Source organism: Bufo bufo, chromosome 4, assembly GCF_905171765.1.
Source record: "Bufo bufo chromosome 4, aBufBuf1.1, whole genome shotgun sequence".
In the NCBI taxonomy this organism is placed as follows: Eukaryota; Metazoa; Chordata; class Amphibia; order Anura; family Bufonidae; genus Bufo; species Bufo bufo.
The window spans coordinates 595,045,422-595,060,631 of NC_053392.1; the positions used below are offsets into that span (position 1 = coordinate 595,045,422).

The window sequence follows — 15,210 nt, forward strand, 5'->3', positions numbered from 1 at the left end:
CTGACGTATACGCCGTTCCAGAGCATCCCAAACATGCTCAATGGGTGACATGTCCGGTGAGTATGCTGGTATGTTTTCAGCTTCCAGGAATTGTGTAGAGATCCTTGCAATATGGGGCCGTGCATTATCATGCTGCAACATGAGGTGATGGTCGTGGATGAATGGCACAACAATGGGCCTCAGGATCTCATCACGGTATCTCTGTGCATTCAAAATGCCATCAATAAAATGCAGCTGTGTTCGTTGTCCATAACATAAGCCCGCCCATACCATAACCCCACCGCCACCATGGGCCACTCGATCCACAATGTTGATGTCAGCAAACCGCTCACCCACACAACGCCACACACGCTGTCGGCCATCTGCCCTGAACAGTGAAAACCGGGACTCATCCGTGAACAGAACGCCTCTCCAACGTGCCAGACGCCATCGAATGTGAACATTTGCCCACTCAAGTTGGTTACGACGACGAACTGCAGTCAGGTCCAGACCCTGATGAGGACGATGAGCTTCCCTGAGACGGTTTCTGACAGTTTGTGCAGAAATTCTTTGGTTATGCAAACCGATTGATGCTGCAGCTGTCCGGGCGGCTGGTCTCAGACGATCATGGAGGTGAACATGCTGGATGTGGAGGTCCTGGGCTGGTGTGGTTACATGTGGTCTGCGGTTGTGAGGCCGGTTGGATGTACTGCCAAATTCTCTGAAACGCCTTTGGAGATGGCTTATGGTAGAGAAATTAACATTCATTGCACGGGCAACAGCGCTGGTAGACATTCCTGCAGTCAGCATGCCAATTGCACGCTCCCTCAAACGTTGCGACATCTGTGGCATTGTGCTGAGTGATCAAACTGCACATTTCAGAGTGGCCTTTTATTGTGGGCAGTCTAAGGCACACCTGTGCAATATTCATGCTGTCTAATCAGCACCTTTTATATGCCACACCTGTGAGGTGGGATGGATTATCTTGATAAAGGAGAAGTGCTCACTAACACAGATTTAGACAGATGTGTTAACAATATTTGAGAGTAATGGGTCTTTTGTGTATGTAGAATATGTTTCAGATCTTTGAGTTCAGCTCATGCAAAATGGGAGCAAAACCGAAAGTGCTGCGTTTATATTTTTGTTCAGTGTATGTATAATCTGTAATACACAAATCTAGTGCTATAATACTATCACTTTTCTAAAGCGCTGTGCTGACTGTGAAAACCTATTTTAAAGGGGTTTTCCAGGCTTTTAATATCGATGACCTATCCTCAGTTAAGTTTTCATGCAAGATTTTTTGACTATTCGATGTAATCCATAGGTGACTAAATTACTGATTAAACAGTTCCTTCATCCCTGTTTGGATGAGAAACTGAGGGCTCCAGTGAGTGGGCCAAGATGGGGATAACATTGAAGTCGTTAGTAGAAGGGGGTGAGCATAACAGCACAGCTGTTACTGACCACAGGGGATATTTTTTCATATAATTACTCCTTCTGCCAGGACATTGTGATATCCTGATAAGTCTCTTTCCAATTCCAAAAAATTATGAAGTGTAAGTGAATTCTGTAAGTGCTACTGAAAGAGGGTTCAACGAAGTTAGAACCTTCTGTTCAGTACTCTGGGACACCGTGTAGTGGTAACAGTGGTGTGCTAGTAAAGAGAACCTGTCAAACTTTATGCCTCCCAAACTGCCACCACTACCTGACTATACAATGAGTCATCAGTAGCCAGTGAAGGAGCAGAATCTGTGAGTCTTCTCTGCTTTATGTAGTAGTTACTACTCACCTGGGTGGTTATCGGTGGGAATGTCCTCTATGATCTGCTCATCACCCCTCACATATGTTTCTTCAGCCTTAATATTGTTCAAAAGCTGTGAAACAGATATAGTAAAAGGTCAGCAGACAGTTGTAGAGAAGTCATGTGGAACCTTTTAGATGACCAAAAATTATCATTAATTATCATGACAAACAGATTAAACGACAGCAGGAATAAATCTGACCCAAATATCTCCATACATTCAACCTGTTGGTTCCTTATTCTAACCATGTGTAATGTCTATGGTCAGCTGTAATCATGCCTGTACAGTAAAGTGTTATAAGACCTAATTGTCTTTGGTAGATAGATAGTAGATTTATTGTAAAGTATATTGTGTACAATTAGTGTACTGTGTATAATAGGTAATTGTGTAGTGTTATGTTGTTACACAATACATTTATTTTTACCATTGTGAATCACTGTGCAAAGTGATAGGAAACAGAACGTACATTTATACAGGGAAAGGTAGGAAATACTAGGGAAACAAGTTTTACTCCTAGTGACCCTGAGGTACAAGTGATGCTCATTATTAATAATTATTAGTATTAATAACAAGAATAATCAAGGATAAAACACATAATACTGTTGGATAAAATAAGACTAAACACAAGATCTTCCCAGCCTTCTACAGATCATAGGGAACCTTTCATGAGACCTTATCTCCATCTACCTGATCATCCTGTGGGACATTGTGGTGTTCTTGTGAATCATCCTGTGGAAGAAGAGGACTAGGACATCTCTCCGGTGTTGTTCTCTCTTCTTTAACTGTAGGAAACACATACAGTGACTGAATTCATTCCTTACATATAAATAATGAGAGGACGTGTGTATTTAGTCATGTCTATTACCTGATGATGTGAGGGGCTGGTGATCTCCATGATCATGACGCTCTTGTACAGTCTTTGTGTCCTTCTAAATACTCCCTCTCCTCAATGGAGAAATAGATGGCGACATCCTGACACCTTATAGGAACCTGACAACACGATACAGTCATTACCTTTATAGCATTACTGTATAAATGTCCCTTCATTCCAAGCAATGTCACCTCTCCAGTCAGACGCTCAATGATCTTGTTGGTGAGTTCAAGGATCTTCTCTGTATTGACTCTCTCATGTATCAGGATGTGAGGTGTCGGCCCAGAGATTGTTCTCAGGGTTCTTCTCCATCCTTCAAACACAGGGTCCTGACAATGCTCACTAGAAGTCTTCTTCACTACTGTGTATTCCTGGTTATGGAGAGACGCAGTAATAAATATTCCATATATCTCCAGAGTCCCTCACCTCTCCAGTCATGTCCATCTGTTAGTAACATAGAGAAGATGATGTAATGTGACATCAAAATTTCTCACCTCTCCAGTAAGCCTGAGGAGGATCTCTAGGGTGAGATTTATTATACTCTCTGCCATCTTGTCTCTGTCCCTATCCATCCTTGATGGGTCAAACAGAAGTATGATCTTATACAGGAGATATCCACTGAGCGGATCCTATATTGTAGGAATCTGAATGGAAAGAAGATGAACCCATGTAAAATACAATTACTGGAGATAAGAAGAGGAAACACTGGAGGAGATAATAAAGTGTAGATGTTTAATATCTTATCAGGCAGTTCCTCCATGTTTCAGGTCAAAGCCTGTCACACCTTCATATCACCACTGTAGACAATTACAGGTCACAGCGGTAATACAGGTATAAAGCTGGAATCTGGTAGATCACTTGATAGATCTAGAGCTCAGACTGCCCAGTCCTATCAGTTGAAATCTCAAGGTTTAACCCTGTAAGGGCCACTGTTGCAAACAGTTGTTACAACATCACTTTTAGCTGTAACCAAAAACAAACCTGCAAATGTTTTTTTCTTGTAAGACCTTATGTTACATAGTCATTAGGTCTTACTGTTTAGCCTTGTAATACCATTGGATGGTAGATGAGTAAATAGGTCTCACCAATCAGGCCATGAAGGTCATATAACTTGCAAACTTTCCTGGATGCACATCTCCCTCCTTCACTGAAGTGGATAGCTCAAACACTGAAGTAAGGCTAGTTTCACACTAGCGGCAGGGGACTCCGGCGGGTGAACAGCCTGTCGGATCCGTCCTGCGCTAGTTCACATGTGCCCCCGGACTGCCGCTCTGTCCCCATTTACTATAATGGGGGCGGAGTTCCGGCAGCAGCACGGCGAGAGGCAGCCGGACTAAAAGTACAACATGCAGTACTTTTAGTCCGGCTGCCTCTCGCCGTGCGCTGCCATGCTGCCGCCGGAACTCCGCCCCCATTATAGTCAATAGGACGGAGCGGCAGTCCAGGGGCACACGTGAACTAGCGGCAGGACGGATCCGACAGGCTGTTCACCCGCCGGAACAGCCTGCCGGACTCCCCCTGCCGCTAATGTGAAAGTACCCTAAGCAAAATCCCTGATTTTTTTTTTGTGATTATTAGAATGTCTAGAAGATGTAATTACTAAATTATTGTTGAATGCATGCACCAACTTAGATCTTCAGCTTGATATGTCTTTGTTGTAGTTTTACAACGTTGGGTAAGGATGGTAGTCAAATTGATATATGGCAGGGATGATCATCCCTGACGAAGGAAACAATTTTTGACCCATATGTATAATTTATAGATGAAATTCTATGATATATATATATATATAGATATATATTGCTGTACATGAAAATATGATGTATATGTTCTCCCGATGGTATGTAATATATACTGTAACAATATATCTTGTATTTTACGGCAGTCTGAAGAAGGCCAATAGGCCAAAACGTTACGCTGAAGCCGCAATTCCAATAAAAATAACACTAACTTGCAAATTACGCTGGAGTCTTGTTTATTTATGACGAAGGAAACAGGCATTTCCGAAACGCGTCGGTTTTTTGGTCCTTGAAGGCTTCCATACATCATTCCAACATCATTGCATTTTGTCAACAACCTCACAGTGTCAAAAGACCCACAAAAAAATGACAAACTCTGGAAACTTAGACCACGGCTAGTTTCCTTTAGAGAGAAATGCCTGCAGCGCTCCAGATGGCGACCAAAAGGGTCGCCAATGCGCCTTAAAATTTGCAGATGGCCAGAAGACTTTTTAGCCTTGTCGCCATTTGCGACAGGGCTGGCGCACTGTAGCTGAATATTGCAGCGGGGCATGGGAGCCAATAATTCCTTGCCCCGCCTCTGATCACCTATGCTACAGGCCTGAGGTCTATTTAGTAATGAAATCCCAGCACAGGCGGGCGTGATTATTTCTGTGCCGGGACGCACAGAAGTGAGGTGTGCGCGTCTGCGTCCCACCATCCCGGGATGTACCAGCAGCTACCGTAGTGAGCGCCAGCAAAAGGACACAGGCGAGTATAAGATTTTAGATTTATTTTTAGTGCCAACATTGCTGGCCATAAAGGGGGCACTAGGGGCACATTACTGGCCATAAGGGGGGCACAGGGGGGACATTACTGGCCTTAAGGGGGGCACTGGGGGGACATTACTTGCCGGAAGGCGGGCACTAGAGGACAGTATGGGGGGAAATGACTACTATGGAGCATATTTCTACTGTGGGGAAATTACTATATGGGGGCAGTGTGGGAGAAAATTACTACGTGAGGGCAGTGAGGGGGGAATTAACCTAAGGTTTTATTATTATTACTGGGGGCACTGTCACAACCAGACAGTTGAGAAGCTCTGACAGGAGCTTTCCAGATCTCCTCCTTGAGTTTCTTTGTTTTGGTTAAGTTCTCATCTCGTTAGTCCTATCTCAGCTGTCATGCAGTTGGACTGATTGCTTCCCTTTAAGTTCCTCCCCATGATGCATTAGGTTGCGGCTTATACAACTTCCTGGAGTGTGTGTGTGCTTGCTGTTTCTATTTCCTAGTCCTCTGCAAGATAAGTGCTGTTCCTTTATTTGTGATTTTCTGTCTGCTGGATTTTCAGGTGACCCTGACTCCCTCCGTGTCTAGTGTAGGGAGCCGGTGGTCGTGTCCCTCACTATGTAGGGTCTTCAGGTATTAGATAGCCGAGGTACGTGATATGCGCCCATCCACCTTTGGGGTGTTCGCATAGGCTGAGCAATTAGGGAGAGTGGCAGGTCTCATGTAGGGGTCTCCCTTTTGTTCCTTAGTTGTGGATCCAGTGAGTCATTATTGTATTGCATTCTCTTGTTTCCTGTAAACCATCCGTGACATTATAAGCCGCCTAAACCGTCTCAAGCATGGATCCGGTTTCACTTTTGGCTGAGCGCTTCCAGGGTCTTTCATTGGAGGTAGCTGATCTCCATAAGACTTTTTCTCAGTTTCAAGTGACCGGTTCAGCTTGCGTTCATGGAGTTTGTTCTGAGCCTAAGATCTCGCTCCCGGATACGTTCTCCGGGGGTAGTGAGTATTTTGTGCGTTTTAGAGAGGCTTGCAAACTCCATTTTCGCCTTCTTCCCCATTCCTCTGGTGATGAAGAACGGAGGGTGGGGATCATTATATTGCTGCTCAGGGGTAACGCTCAATCCTGGGCCTTTTCGCTGCCGGAGGGGGCACGGCCCCTCCGTTCAGTGGATGAATTCTTTTTAGGCCTGGGTCAGATATATGATGATCCGGATCGTATTGCTCTGGCTGAGTCTAGACTACGTCTGTTATGCCAGGGTAAACAATCCGCAGAGATATACTGCTCAGAATTTCGGAGATGGGCAGCTGATACTGGTTGGAATGATGCTGCACTCCGAAGTCAATTTTGCCATGGTCTTTCAGAGGGATTGAAAGATGCATTTGCTTTCATGAGAGACCTACCTCCTTGGATTCTGCTATGTCTCAGGCCGTTCGTATTGACAGGCGTCTTAGAGAGAGAGGAGAGATCTCTCCTTCCTGTCATACTCAGTCCCGGGACAGTGCAGCGGTCTCTTTCTGTGCGCAGGGGTCTCAGTCGCTGTCAGCCCCTTCTGAGCAGGAGCCCATGCAGCTGGGGTTGATTGCCTCTGACAATAGAAGATTCAGCCCGCATGGGAGGGTTTGTTTTTGTTGTGGAGGTATAAATCATTTGGCAAATGTTTGTCCCTCTAGGAGATTCAGGCAGTCTTCTGGGAGTAATAAAGAAACAAAAAGGAAAAAATCTTTTAAAAATGTTCCGTCTGTTACTATTGGCAGGGTTGAGGCGGAAATTGAAGGTTTTCCGTTTGCTTGTAGTTCCAGTTTTGTCCTGCCTGCTAGGGTGGCGCTAGAGAGCAAGAGCATTATTTGTGAGATTTTTGTGGATAGTGGAGCAGCTGTCAATCTCATTGATAATCAATTTGCAATAACTCATGGTTTCCAGGTATGCACTTTGGGAAAGGATATTCCTGTTTTTGCTATTGATTCCGCTCCACTTTCTCAGAAATCATTAAAGGGCATAGTTCACAATATCCGTTTAATTGTGAGTGATGCTCATGTTGAGGATGTGTCATGTTTCGTCCTTAGCGGTTTGCCTACTCCTCTAGTGTTGGGGCTACCCTGGCTCACTAAACATAACCCCACCATTGATTGGCAAGCGAGGCAAATAAATGGTTGGAGTGACTTTTGCAGAGAGAATTGCCTCATGACATCTGTTTCTGAGGTTTCTACTAAGACTGTACCACCTTTCCTCTCTGAATTTTCGGATGTCTTCTCTGAGAGTGGAGTTCAGGATTTGCCCCAGCACAGGGAGTGCGATTGCCCTATTAATCTCATCCCAGGCGCCAAGCTGCCTAAATCTCGTTTATACAATCTTTCCCAACCTGAGAGGGTCGCTATGCGTGCTTATATCTCTGAGAGTCTGAGAAAAGGACACATACGGCCCTCGAAGTCACCTGTTGCCGCTGGTTTTTTCTTTAAGAAAAAAGATGGTTCTTTAAGACCTTGTCTGGATTTCAGGGAGCTGAACAGTATCACTATTCGTGACCCTTATCCGCTTCCTCTGATCCCGGACCTGTTTAACCAGGTTGTTGGGGCTAAAGTCTTTTCCAAATTAGACCTAAGAGGGGGCATACAACCTGGTCAGGGTCAGAGAAGGAGACGAATGGAAGACGGCTTTCAATACCCCTGAGGGCCATTTTGAGAATTTGGTTATGCCTTTTGGTTTGATGAATGCCCCAGCCGTTTTTCAGCATTTCGTGAACAGCATTTTTTATCATTTAATGGGAAAATTAGTATTAGTGTATTTGGATGACATTTAGATTTTTTCTCCTGATTTCAAGACTCATAAGGAACATTTACGTCAGGTCTTGCTCATCCTGCGGGAGAATAAATTATACGCGAAACTGGAAAAATGTGTGTTTGCGGTTCCAGAAATTCAATTTCTGGGGTTTCTTCTCTACGCTTCTGGTTTTCGCATGGACCCGAGAAGGTCCGCGCTGTGCTTGAGTGGGAGCTTCCTGAGAATCAGAAGGCGCTGATGCGTTTTTTGGGCTTTGCCAATTATTACAGGAAATTTATTTTGAATTATTCCTCTGTGTTAAACCACTCACTGATATGACCAGAAAGGGGGTAGATTTTTCTTCCTGGTCGGTAGAGGCGCGTAAGGCCTTTTCTAATATCAAGGAGAGTTTTGCTTCCGCTCCCATCCTGGTACAACCTGATATTTCGTTACCCTTCATAGTTGAGGTTGATGCTTCTGAGGTAGGGGTGGGTGCGGTCTTGTCTCAGGGTTCCTCTCCTGCCAAATGGCAACCATGTGCCTTTTCTCGAAGAAACTCTCCTCCGCAGAGAGAAATTATGATGTGGGAGATAGGGAATTGTTGGCCATCAAGTTGGCTTTTGAGTAATGGCGCCATTGGCTAGAGGGAGCCAGACACCCTATTACCGTGTTTACTGACCATAAAAATCTGGCCTACTTGGAGTCAGCCAAGCGTCTGAACCCGAGACAGGCCAGATGGTCTTTGTTCTTTTCAAGGTTTAATTTTGTTGTCACGTTCCGCCCTGGGGTTAAGAATGTGAAGGCAGATGCCCTGTCACGTTGTTTTCCGGGAGGTGGGAATTTTAAAGACCCGGGTCCCATTTTGGCTGAAGGTGTGGTGGTCTCTGCTCTTTTTCCTGAATTGGAGGCAGAGGTGCAGGCAGCCCAGTCAGAGGCTCCTGATCTTTGTCCTCCTGGGAGGTTGTTTGTGCCTCTCGCTTTGAGACACAAGATTTTTAAGGAACACCACGATACGGTCCTTGCTGGGCACCCGGGGGCAAGAGCCACACTGGATCTCATCGCTCGGAGATTCTGGTGGCCTGCGCTTCGTAAGTCGGTTGAGGGTTTTGTGGCAGCTTGTGAGACTTGCGCTCGTGCCAAAGTCCCTCATTCACGGCCATCAGGTCCTCTCCTTCCCTTACCCATTCCTTCCCGTCCTTGGACACATCTGTCCATGGACTTCATAACGGACTTGCCTCGTTCCTCGGGGAAGACTGTGATTCTGGTGGTGGTGGACTGTTTTAGCAAAATGGTGCATTTCATCCCTTTTCCTGGTTTGCCCAATGCTAAGACGCTGGCGCAGGCATTTATTGACCACATTGTCAAATTGCATGGTATTCCTTCAGACATAGTCTCTGATAGGGGCACGCAGTTTGTTTCCAGATTCTGGAAGGCTTTCTGTTCTCGCTTGGGGGTTCGGTTGTCATTCTCTTCTGCTTTCCACCCGCAGTCGAATGGCCAGACAGAGCGCGTCAATCAGAATCTGGAGACATATCTGCGCTGTTTTGTGGCGGAGAATCAGGAGGATTGGTGTTCTTTTTTGTCCCTTGCTGAGTTTGCTTTAAATAACCGTCGTCAGGAGTCCTCTGATAAGTCACCATTTTTTGGTGCATATGGGTTTCATCCGCAGTTTGGGACTTTCTCGGGAGAGGGGTCTTCTGGTTTACCTGATGAGGACAGATTCTCCTCGTCTTTGTCATCTATTTGGCAAAAGATTCAGGATAATCTAAAGAGCATGAGTGAGAGATATAAGCGTGTGGCAGATAAGAGACGTGTGCCTGGTCCAGACCTGAATGTTGGTGATCTGGTGTGGTTGTCTACCAAGAATATCAAATTGAAGGTTCCCTCCTGGAAGTTGGGTCCTAGGTTTATTGGACCTTACAAGATCCTGTCTGTCATCAATCCTGTTGCCTACCGTCTTGATCTTCCTCAGACTTGGAAGATCCATAATGTTTTTCATAAGTCCTTATTGAAACCTTATGTTCAACCTATTGTACCCTCGCCTTTGCCTCCTCCTCCGATTATGGTTGATGGAAATCTTGAATTTCAGGTCTCTAGGATTGTGGATTCTCGTCTTGTCCGCGGTTCCCTCCAGTACCTCGTTCATTGGGAGGGTTATGGTCCTGAGGAGAGGATGTGGGGCCCAGTGACGGACATTAAGACCACTCGTCTCATCAGGGCTTTCCATAGATCCCATCCTGAGAAGGTGGGCCCTGAGTGTCCGGAGTCCACTCGTAGAGGGAGGGGTACTGTCACAACCAGACAGTTGAGAAGCTCTGACAGGAGCTTTCCAGATCCTCCTCCTTGAGTTTCTTTGTTTTGGTTAAGTTCATCTCGTTAGTCTATCTCAGCTGTCATGCAGTTGGACTGATTGCTTCCCTTTAAGTTCCACCCCATGATGCATTAGGTTGCGGCTTATACAACTTCCTGAAGTGTGTGTGTGCTTGCTGTTTCTATTTCCCAGTCCTCTGCAAGATAAGTGCTGTTCCTTTATTTGTGATTTTCTGTCTGCTGGATTTTCAGGTGACCCTGACTCCCTCCGTGTCTAGTGTAGGGAGCCGGTGGTCGTGTCCCCTCACTATTGTAGGTCTTCATGTATTAGATAGCCGAGGTACGTGGATATGCGCCCATCCACCTTTGGGGTGTTCGCATAGGCTGAGCAATTAGGGAGAGTGGCAGGTCTCATGTAGGGGTCTCCCTTTTGTTCCTTAGTTATGGATCCAGTGAGTCATTATTGTATTGCATTGTCTTGTTTCCTGTACACCATCCGTGACAGGCACTCTAAGTGGCATTTATAATTGCTGTAGACACTATAGGGACATTATTTCTAGTGGGGTTACTATTTTTTCAGCAATATAGTACCTGGGGCATTGGGGAGCACCGTGGGCACAGTATTGGGAATGGCAGCAGGATGACATTGTTGGGACAACAGGATGGGGGGGGGGGGTTGATGGAAAAATTAAAAAAGCTAACAGGTCTGTAAAACTCTGTAGAGACGAGATGCGGCTGAAAGAATCTGTCATGGAGGTCTGGGTCAAATGGAGGAGAAGAGGAAAGAGAAGGTCTACATGACAGTAGATGTCACTGGATTTAATAGGCATGTGGTGCTGTATTCTCCTATATGTAGTGCAGGGTCCTTACTGTGACCAGTGTCTCATCTTCTCCAAGTCTTTTTATTTATTTATCATATGCTAATCTATAAAGCTGAGTGTATGGTGTGTGTGTGTATGTGTGTCCACTAAAGGAATCCGCACTGTCGCATTTACAATCACGAAATTTGGCACACAGGTACATCAGGTGTAAGGGAAGGTTTTAGATCAGGTCTCAGCTCTCTAGGACGTACCGTTCCTGAGATATTCCCAAAAAATGCATTAGCCAATAGAAGCTTGGTCACATGACCCTTATCAGCCAATAGATAGCCTCCATATACACAGTTTTACTCCAGGTTTACATAGCAACCCAGCTATTTTTCTTCACTGCTGTAGGTCAGCTTTAAAGGAAATATGTCGCCAGGATAATCGCTATTAAAGTAAAGCCATGGCCTAATAGCACTTAGTACCTTATTTCAAGATGTGCCTTAGTTCCAGCAATAGATGTTTTTATCCTATGAAAATCCAGTTTATTTGGTTTGCAAATGAGCCAGTAAGGTGCCCAGAGGGGCGTCACTCTTGCAGGAAGGAGCCCAGACACCCCCCTGCCACAATGTGTCCACCCTCAAAAGACGAACTTAAAACCCCGCCCCCAGGTCACGCTAAGCCACACCACTGATTTGGTTAGGCCACGCCCCCTCTGATAGGGATTGAAAAAATAAAGTTAAAAATCAACTTCTGTCAGCTGCAGGGGTGGGAGGAACGGTGACTTTCTTCCTGCAGCTCACACTCAGACAGCACAGTGCTGCTGTCTGAGAGTGAGCTTTTCAAAAGGACATCCTTGTATCCATCCAGGCCCGGCGCCAGACGGAGGACAGGGAGTCTGAAAGGCGGACTGTCCGGCCTAAAACTGGACTTCTGGCCACCCTAGGGGCAGACTGCTGTGGAGGTCACAGTTAAGGGGATGGTCCACTATGGACGTCAGTGTTAAGGGGCAGATTTCTGTAAAGGCCACTGTTAAGGGGGCGAGCCCCCGTGGAGGTCACTGTCAAGGTGGTGGTGTGCTGTGAAACTCACTGCTGTAAAGGTCAAAGTTAAGGGGGTGGGCTGCTGTGGAGGTCCAATTTTAAAGGAATGGTGGGGGTCAGTGTTAAGGGCTGGGGTGCTGTAGATGTCACTGTTATAGTGGATAGTGTCAATATATTTTAACGACACAAACATTAAATGAAATAGATTAAATATACCCGAGCCAAGCCGGGTCCTTCAGATAGTTATATATAATTTCAATTTGGCGACAATTTTTTTTAAATTTGGCTCCTAAATTTTTCAGTTTAGAAGCCAATGGCTCCTGTTTATTTTTTTTGTCTGGAGCACTGGCCTGCTGGTGGTACCTTAAGAGCACAACTCAGTATATATGCGAGGCAATCCCCCACCCATAGGACTTCAAATTGTGGGTGAGAACTGGCTCCTATGGCATCCTCTGTGACTATTTTTTTATAACATATTTTTATTGTGAAAGACATAGTACACATACAGATTGTGGTCAACATGACCTATTAGCGCCATGTCACAGAGAGAGATAATATCTTCTCACAGCCAATTAGATAAAGGTCATGTACAGTTAGACACAGTATTATCCATTCAATATGATATAATAACTATATAAACTTATGGGTAGGGAGGAGGGTAGTATAAGGAAAGTGAATTGTTCCTGTCAGGAATGTTAGAATACAAAGTGGCATGAAGGTTGTGCTATACACACTTGCAGGCTCCCATAGGTTATATAGAGTTCTGAATATCTGGGTCAAGGCCTCTGTATTTCAGCCAAGGATTCCATATGGCCTCAAATTTATTTGGCGAGTGGAGTTCCCAGTAGGCCAGTTGCTCAAAGTGATAGAGTTGGTCCCCTTTATTTAGCCAATGTTGAATCGCGGGGAACACCCTTTGTTTCCATTGGCTAGCCACTAAAATCCAGGCTGCACCTAGTAGTATTTGAGTTAGATGCTGTTGCGTAGGGGAGATTTGAACTTCCGTCATGAGGCCTAACAAACAAATCCGAGGGGAGACTGGGAAAGTGGGACCGGTAAATCAAAGACAGTTGAGCACAGATTTGTGTCTAAAAATCCCTTATCTTGGTGCACTGCCACAAAATATGAAAATAAGAGCCTCACTCACCTCCACACCTCCAACATATAGGGTCGCTGTTGGGGAAAAGAGCATTCATTTTGGTGGGCATGTAGTGCCATCTTGTAAAGGACCTTGTAGTCATTTTCCTGCAACTTTACACATCTAGAAATTTTTGGTGTCATCGACATGAGCTTTGTCTTTTCGCAATCTGAAAGTCTGAACCCTAGATCTCTTTCCCATTTGGGTATAAATCAATAGTCGTTCATTTGAATCTTAGATAAAAGTAGGGAGTAGTTTCTCGAACAGAGAGTGTTCAGTGTTTGCAGTGATTGAAGAGGCAAATGGTTTAAGATAATGAATGATATGTTGGATGTGGAAGAGAGTCTTTCAAGTTGTGGGTTGGAAGTGAGCCCTTGATCGTTAGGCAGGGATCCCCGAGGGCATAGGTTGAGCAGTGGGATTTGCATGTTGAGGGGGTCAGGAGGGAGGGTATCTCTAAAGGCCTGCTGAGAGTCTGAGAGGGCACATTTGTGCCAATAGCGCAAGGTGTTCTTTGTTAGCGTGTTATATATATTCTTATATATAAAAGAGTTTTTTTTGTGACTAGTACCGATCTGAGGTTTATGGGGCTCATAGCATTTTCAACCTGAATATCTAGTCTATCACTGGAGGCTTTAAGCCAATCTAGACATCTGGTCCCTTGTATCGCTTTGTTGTAGGTTCTAGAATCTGGTAGGCCTAACCCTCCTTTCCTTACTTGCTGTATTAAAAAGTTATCAGACAGTCTTTTCCATAAAAAGGAAGAAATAATTTTCCTTAATTTTCTGGAAGAAGGCCAGGAGGACTGGAATGGGTAGTACTTGCATCACGTAAAGTATTTTGGGGAGTATGACAGTTTTCAGTAAAGCTCTTCGCCCAAACCAGTAGACATAAGGTATGTCCCATGATTGTAGATTAGTCTCTATCTGTCTAGGAAGATCCTGGTAATTAGCCTTGTACAATTTCCTCTACTTAATCTGCGCCATCAATAGTTTGGAAGCTTTGTTTCCGTGGGCATAGTATTTGAAATGGGTGGAGAGAAACAGTTTGGCGGTGTTAGCATTTAATACGTTTTTCAATTCTGTACGTGCCTGGTTTAATTGCTTAAGCACATCAGGGGATAACTTATTTTTGTGGGATTTCTCTAATTGTGCAATCTTATCTTGTAGCTTTAAACAGGTTTGTTGTCTAAGTTTATAAATAAGGGCCCCTAGAGCTATGAAGTGTCCCCCTAATAACCGGCCTCTCATAATAGTCCTCTAGATATCTCTGGGGAGTCATTCAGGAGGTGGGAGAAAAAGGAGTAGTCCCTGTACCTAGGGTGCAACAGTCGCCAGGCATCAACTAGTGTAGAGTCCGCCAGGGATGCCCGCAAGCTATCCAGAGTCAGCTTGGAGATGGAAGTGGAGAGGCCGGAGGAATCCACCGATGGATCTAGTGCTACATTCAAATCTCCGCCCAGGATAGTGGAACCTTCTGCGAAATCTCTGAATATCAGCAATACCTTACATATCCAGTCAACCCGGTTAACGTTTGGGGCATATATATTACCCAGGGTAAACATCTGTGAGAAAGTAACAAATTTATATCATATGATGATCAATAGTACACACGTAGGTAATTAAATATCTAAGTTTAGACGTGCTCAGTTAAAAGTAACTTTAATTAGAAAAACAAAAAAATAACAACCTTTTTTCCATCAAGGGCCAAAATGCAAGGGGAGGTATATAAGTAATGCTAGTAGGGGTATATGGGTCGTTTGAGTAGACAGGGGTCAAGGATTTGTCCCTAGTTATGACCCTATGGCTTGCTCAGCCCAGGGACACCTCCTGATGGTGGAGGTGCCCTGTCCCCGTACCTAAACCTATTGCGCCCCTAAATTGCCCTATATCCTAGACTAATGAGATAGTCTCTGAGGATGCTCATGGACGGACACTTAGAAATATAGTGTTGTATAGAAATACATAAACCCCGACACGTTTCTAACGCGACTGCG

General features: G+C 44.9%; 1 long non-coding RNA gene across 2 annotated transcripts in view; it reads right to left on the bottom strand.

Moving 5' to 3' along the window:
* The window catches only part of LOC120999568, a 35,774-nt gene that overhangs the window by 2,615 nt on the left and 17,949 nt on the right, over positions 1–15,210 (bottom strand). Inside the window, exons 2-6 of one of the 2 annotated variants that reach the window (XR_005778553.1) lie at positions 3,147–3,296; positions 2,844–3,023; positions 2,647–2,771; positions 2,469–2,563; positions 1,769–1,853 (exon numbers count right to left, since the gene is read on the bottom strand). This is a non-coding gene — a long non-coding RNA (uncharacterized LOC120999568). Of the gene's footprint in view, positions 1–1,768; positions 1,854–2,453; positions 2,564–2,646; positions 2,772–2,843; positions 3,024–3,146; positions 3,297–15,210 lie in introns of both variants that reach the window. The other variant, XR_005778554.1, reaches the window with a different exon arrangement.